We start from the raw sequence: 7533 nt of genomic DNA, 5'->3' as shown, positions 1-7533 counted from the left end.
TTCAGCAATTCTATATGAGTAGAGAGTTCTAACTTGGAAGGTACTATGTTCACTTTCGTTTTCAGAGTTTATCCTTAAAACAAATTTGGTAATTTTCTGAATAACTCATCATCTATCTAATTATTCCATAAGAGTCCTTTACCTTCTTTCTACTACACCATTCTGTTGGGGTGTACCAGATGCAGTTAGTTGGGATTGAAATCCAACTACTTCTGATAAGTGACTCCTAAATTCTCCCAAGAGGTACTTGCCACTATGATTTCACCATAGTGTCTTTTTACTTTGTCGTTTCTCCACATCAGCCTAGTACTCTTTGAACTAATCAAAGTACTTAGTCTTGTGGTACATTAAGTAAATTTATTTGTATCTTGAATAGTTGTCTATAAAATAGACGAAATATTCAATACTACCTCTTGTCTGGATAGTCATAGGATCACACAAATCAGAATGAACCAATTTCAACATATCTTTGACTCCATACCCCTTAGACTTGAAAGCTTCTTGGTTATTTTTCCTTCCAAGTAAGACTCGCAGGTTGGAAAGATTTCCACTACTAATGAACCCAAAAGTTCATCAGCTACCAATGAATCATACTCAAGTTAATATAACCTAGTCTTAGATGCCAAAGATATAATTGGTTCATTTCCGAAGGTTACTTTCTCTTAAAGTTAGAAGATGTGTTACTAATTTCCATTTGTTGCATCGTGAGAGTTATTGGATTTATAAATTGCCAACCAACGTACCAGAACAGATAACTTCCCTTTTTTTCTTAATAACAACTTTGTTATTAAAAGAGGCAGAATATCAAGTTCTTTGAATAGTTTAGAAACTGAAAACTAGTTCTTTCTAAACTTGGTGCGTAAAGACAATTACTCAAAAATCCATGTTTTATTCTTATCAAAAGATAAACATCTCTCACGTCAACAGCTACCATTTTTACAGTAGTGCCCATGTGGACGGTGTTTTAATTTTTATTTAGTTGCCGGGTTTCCTGGAACCCTGCAATGAATTGCAGACATGATTAATGGCATCTGTATCTACACTCCAGGTTCTGGTAGATAACACCACTAAACATGTTTCAACTAATGAATTAAATACACCTATGTTGTTCTTAGTTTTAAGAAGACAGTCTACATTAATGTCCAAGTCTTATTTCCAATCATTACAATTGGGACTACTAAGCCTTTTCTATAGTATGACTACTAGGGGATTGACAAATATTTAAATCCTAAGAATCACAAAAATATTTGGTCAAGATCAACTCCTTAAAAATCCCCATGAATTTTGTATGCCACGATAGTGTGGACGTATACAAAATCGAAGAGGAGATTTTATTCATTAATTTTATTATCTCGTCAACTTTACTTTATGACGAATAAAATTAATAGTTGATCTGTCTTTGATCAAATATTTGGTCAAAAACTTTTGAATTTAAAAAAAATATTGATTCCTCAAACAATATTATTTAAATTCACCAACACCTCAAACACCGTGAATTTTGCATGCCACGTTAGTGTGGACGTATACAAATTCAACATTTGTAAAAGAAGGGTTTTAACCCATTAATTTTATTATCTTGTCAACCTAACTTTTTGACAAATAAAATTAATAGTTGGTATCATTTGGTCACACAAATAATAGCAGTGACTCCGATGGGGAGGATACTATTAGATGTGTCTAAGTGTATACCATTACTTGACACTAAGTCCATTAATAAGATTATGCCCCTTCCGTTGGGGAAGATCACACGCCTTTAAATTCGTCATCCAAAAAGGAAGTCTGTTCTAGTGATCCACAAATAAGCTCATCCGTTATGGAGGAAGGCACTCAGAGCCAACGCGCAAGCTTGTTTGCATCACTTACAAACCAGTAATGGAGACCATGGGATTTACTTAAAAGTCCCTCTCCCACTTAGTTATTTATAAATGAGGAATTTTAACTATGCTAGCCTACTAAATATGAAAACTAACATGCACACACAACACAATATAAAAGCAATAAATAGAAAATCTAATTTTCAACTATTATGGCTTTTATCTCTAGTTGTCCTCCGTGTTGTCATCCCAAGCTGCTGCCATATTTGGCCACCGCCACCGATCTTGCTCCTAGTTCCACTGTGCCTCTGGTCCTTAGAAGGTTCCACGCTTGCAAGATTCGATCCATGACATAAATAGAATTTTACATTTTGATCCTATATTCCATAAAAGGAATGTACATGTATCTAGATCAAAATAAAATCCTAATAAAACTAAATACTCCTGTATTTTATAATACAATCATGCACACACAATAAAATGCCCTTGACATGTCCAAGGGTCCAATCACACACATAATAACTATAAGCCATAATAGTTGGATCCTGCATCCACAAAGTTAGCACATCCTACTATTATCCTGCCTAAATTATGTATGACATGTGCATAATTGAACTAATACCAAATACACAGAGGCAAAACCCTAGCTCTGATACCAATTGTTGGTTGCTACTCGGAAAACCTAGAGGTTCCACTGTACAAAAATTTTGTACAAAGGTCTGAACCTTTTCCTAGCTACCATGTGTTCTTTTAAATTAAATTTTGGATCGCCTGCGGAACTTAACACGTTTGATCCAAAACTTAATCTATTCGTTCTTTTAGGTTTTGACTTGGGTCTCCTGCGGAACTTAACACGTTCGACCCAAATCACCTTAAGTTATTAATTCCATTAAATATTAATTTTCATAATTGGTTCCCAGTACTGACGTGGCGAGGCACATGGCCTTCTTGGATATGGGAGCAACCACCACTGACTAAACAAAACATTTTATAGAAAGCTAATATTTAATTTCCTAAAATAACTTTAGGTTAACGTAAAAGAACAATCAAATCACAAGGAAAAATAAAACAAAAGAACACAACTTCGAAAAACATATTCGAAACACTAGAATCGTAAGCCTCTTTTATTTGGTATTATTTCCATAAATAACTAGCATGATGCGGAAAGAAAAATTACTTGTTATACCTTCTAGAAAGACCTCTTGATCTTCTACCGTATTCCTCTTCTAACCTCGGACGTTGTGTGGGCAACGATCTTCCGAGATGAGAAACCACCAAGCACCTTCTTCTCCTCCTAGCTAGGTTCGGCCAACACAAAGAAGCTTCACCAAGGACGAAGAACAAAACACCAACCAAGCTCCAAGGGATACAAGTTTTCTCTCCTTCTTCTTCTTCTTCTCCAAGTAGTATCCGGCCACCACAAGAGCTCCAAGCCAATAGAGAAGGTTCGGCCACCACCAAGAGGAAGAGAGGAAGAGAGGTTGGCCGACCACAACACCAAGGAAAAGAGGGAGAGAAATAATAGAGGTTATTCACCATGAAGGCACTCCTACCCCTTCTTTTATATTCCTTGGCTTTGGCAAATAAGGAAATTTATTTATAATAAAATTTCCTTAACTTTCCTTGACAACAGTTAATTAAGAAAAAATTAAATAAATTTTCCTAATTAATTGTATGTGGCCGGCCACCTCATGTAGAGCAAATAGGATAATTTTAATCAACAATTAAAACTTCCTTTTTTGTCTTTGGAAATTTTAAAAAAATAAAATTTCCTTTTAAAATCCCTTCATGGTTGATAAAAAGAAATTTCTATAATTTTAATTTTCAACATGTGAATAATTTTTCAGAGAGAAAAAATAAAATATCTTTCCAATCTACAAATAAGGAAAGAGATCTAATCTCTTTCTTTTAATCTTTTTGTAGATCTTTTTAAAGAGAGATATTTTAATTTTAATTCTCTGTAATAAATTATATCTTCCACATAATAAAAATAAAAATTAAAATTCTTTTTAATTTAATGGGGGCCGGCCACCCATGAACCAAGGCTTGGCCGGCCCTAGCTTGAACCACAAGCTAGCTTGGCCGGCCCCTTTCTCATGGGTATGAAGGTGGGTATAGGTGGGTATAGTACTCTATAAATAAGAGGCTACGATAGGGACCGAGAGGAGGAATTGGTTTTGGTCTCCCGATAAAATTAATCCCGTGTTCGCCCCGAACACACAACTTAATTTTATCAATAATAATTCATTCCACTAGAGAACTATTATTGAACTACCGCACCAATCCCAAATTACATTTTTGGGCTCCTTCTTATTATGAGTGTGTTAGTCTCCCTGTGTTTAAGATATCGAATGTCCACTAATTAAGTGAGTTACTGACAACTCATTTAATTAATATCTTAGTCCAAGAGTAGTACCACTCAACCTTATCATCATGTCGGACTAGGTCCACCTGCAGGGTTTAACATGACAATCCTTATGAGCTCCTCTTGAGGACATTATCAACCTAGTATCTTTAGGACACAGTTTCCTTCTATAATCAACAACACACACTATAAGTGATGTCATTTCCCAACTTATCGGGCTTATTGATTCATCGAACTAAATCTCACCCATTGATAAATTAAAGAAATAAATATCAAATATATGTGCTTGTTATTATATTAGGATTAAGAGCACACACTTCTATAATAACCGAGGTCTTTGTTTCTTTATAAAGTCAGTATAAAAGAAACGACCTCAAATGGTCCTACTCAATACACTCTAAGTGTACTAGTGTAATTATACAGTCAAGATAAACTGATACCTAATTACACTACGACCTTCTAATGGTTTGTTCCTTTCCATTTTAGTCGTGAGCTACTGTTTATAATTTATAAGGTACTAATAACATCATCTTCTGCATGTGGCGCCACATACTATGTTATCTACAATATAAATTAATTGAACAACTACAACTAAATGTAGACAATTTGACCAAATGTGATTCTTTATTCATAATGAATGTTTACAAAGCTTAGGCTTTCAGTATACACTCCAACACCACGTTCACTGCTATCTCTGGCCTCAGCATCTTGAGCATCAACCGGATTCGTTCCTTCTCTGTGCTGACTAGCTCTGGGCATAGACGAGCCAACCTGTTGAATTTCTTCACGGCTTCCTCAACTGAAAGGTTGCCCTGACGAAACTCAGTGAACTCGTCGTAGTGGCGGTTTGTAACCCGTATGTGAAAGAACTCCTCGAAGAATTCTTTCTCGAAGTCAGCCCATGACATCTGGTTCACTGGGTGCTTCGTTCTGATTCTTTCCCACCATATGCGTGCGTCTCCTGTCAGGCAGAAGGAGGCACACTTCACCTTTTCGTGTTCTGGCCAGTCCAGAAGCTCCATCGTGCTCTCCAGTGTTTTGAACCAGGCTTGTGCATCCCATGGTTCACTAGTGCCTGAGAAGTTCTCTGGCTTGACTCGCTGCCACTGGATCAGATAGGCTTCCTTTCTTGGCTCAGCTGCTGGTAGTGCTGGTCTTGCAAGCTGGACTGGTGGAACCTCTAAGACTACTGAGTCGTCAAATTCGGTTCCGGGTTGACTGTGTATTCTGCCGATTAGCCTTTAAGGTGGCTATTTCATGTTGCTGTTCAGCTAGCTGCTGCTGTGACTGACTGGAGGAGGCACTGAACTGTCTGCCTCTTGCTGGGGCTCAGTAGCTAATGCCCTTCTAGCTGGGCGTCCCCGTGCCATTTCTAAAGACATAGAGAACATAACATAACTAAGGTAATCACAGTTATATAACTACTGATGTCATATTTAAAAGCTATCACATACTAACAAGCAGTAGACATATAAACATGAACTGTAATAACAAAACAAGGAGCATAAATAAAGTAGAGGTATTCTTACTTGGAAGCTGCAGGTTCAATGCTGATGTGTGTGTAGGAAGTATGGAACACTGCTCTGATACCACTCTGTAATGACCCACCTTCTACTTACTAGGCTGTAAGGCCGATCGCTACATTATGCTAAACTATACTGTACGGAAAGCTGGGCTAATTAAAATTTTACTCTACTAAGGACGGGTGCAACTGATAAGAAAGGTCTAAAGACCTTCTTTGTTGGTGTACACATGCTAAGGAGGGGAAACTGAACATCCCAACTGAGCTAGGGACTAGAAACTAAACTTCCCAACTACCTACAGACCTGCCGATCAATCCACAGATCGATCGGAGCTGCGGTCATTCTGTCCGATCCAGGCACCTGAAATACCTGGAACTCGCTACTGTATCGTGCTGGATCGGTCGGCTGACCGATCCAGGAGGATACAGTAGCATACTGTATCTGTCTGGATCGGTCGACTGACCGATCCAGTGGCACTGCCCAGGCCCTGATCGGTCTGGAGACCGATCAGAGTTCTGATTTCGCCCGGGAACTCTGATTTCAGCACTTTGGCGTGCCAAAACCTCACACAACAATTCTAACAAGGCTAGGAAACACTCCAACAATGGCAACTAACATTCTCACATCATAAGAGAAGGGTTCTAAGTATAATAGAGTGCATAGCTAACTAATTCATAGTGATTAACAACTAGAGTGCAAATAACAAAATACTGTAAAGTTCTGATGCTTAAATAAAACTTGCTAAAATCCCTTAGAATCTTTTATTCCAGTTCCTGCTTGATCCGCATTGACCTCCAGCCTCCGCTACTGGTCCACTTTTCCTTTACCTTTATCTGCAGTATAAGAAAAGTAGTATCTATAAGCTAAAAAGCTTAGTAAGAAACCATCTACCTCACAAAAACATGCAACGATGCAAATATGATTTTAAATATGCTGTTTAAAACATATGCTGGATATACTGAATAAACTAAGCATGGCATGGCATATAAGCATACAATCATGGCATGTCTAAAGCTAAACATAAAGTCATCATGCATATTCACAAGGAAAAAGTAAGCTGATACTAAGAACTGAGCTACGCTAATACTGAGCTACTGCTAGAACTGTACTGAATTCACGAACTAATTTGTGAAAGGTTGAAAACCATATACATATAGTAAGTGAAAATACTAAACATGTTGTTGATGGGCCCGGCAACTGCGCGCATCTCTAACTAGACCCGGGGTTGCAAGTCCCGAATTTAGTAGAGCTACTAGGTTATCTAAACCTAGGGACCGACTATGGGAGCCCTGCCCAATGGATATCTAATCCAGTATAGTGCCAACTAAAAAGTAAAATACTGAGTATAACTAAACTGTTCTAAATTACTGTTTCTAGGTTATCTGAACCTAGAGCTAGGTTGTCTGAACCTAGAGGCGACTGTGGGAGCCCACCCATTGGACCGTAGTCCCATATAAGCTAGAATAAAACTAATTTGCTGTTTTAAATGCTTCTAGTGCATTTAATAAATTAATTAAGCTGTCTATTACTGAGTTAGACCTTTAATCGAGCACCTAGGATGCCCTAACTCTTCTCCCTATTAGGGAGACCACCTCTAGGTACCCGACAACATCTAACCTCCTATCTGAAGAGGGAAAACGTGTCCGACCCATCTAGAGGTGCTCAACTAAATCCCTAATCTGCGAAGAGAGTTAAATACACCCTAGATATCGATAAAAATCTGCATACACCCTAACTAAAGCATAAAAACACAAACAAAAGCTATTATACTGCAGGTGAGGGGTTTCTTACCTGTGTGCTAGATTTCTTACAAATCTAATCGCTAGAAATT

Source organism: Zingiber officinale, chromosome 8A, assembly GCF_018446385.1.
Source record: "Zingiber officinale cultivar Zhangliang chromosome 8A, Zo_v1.1, whole genome shotgun sequence".
In the NCBI taxonomy this organism is placed as follows: domain Eukaryota; kingdom Viridiplantae; phylum Streptophyta; class Magnoliopsida; order Zingiberales; family Zingiberaceae; genus Zingiber; species Zingiber officinale.
This window is presented reverse-complemented; position numbering follows the sequence as displayed.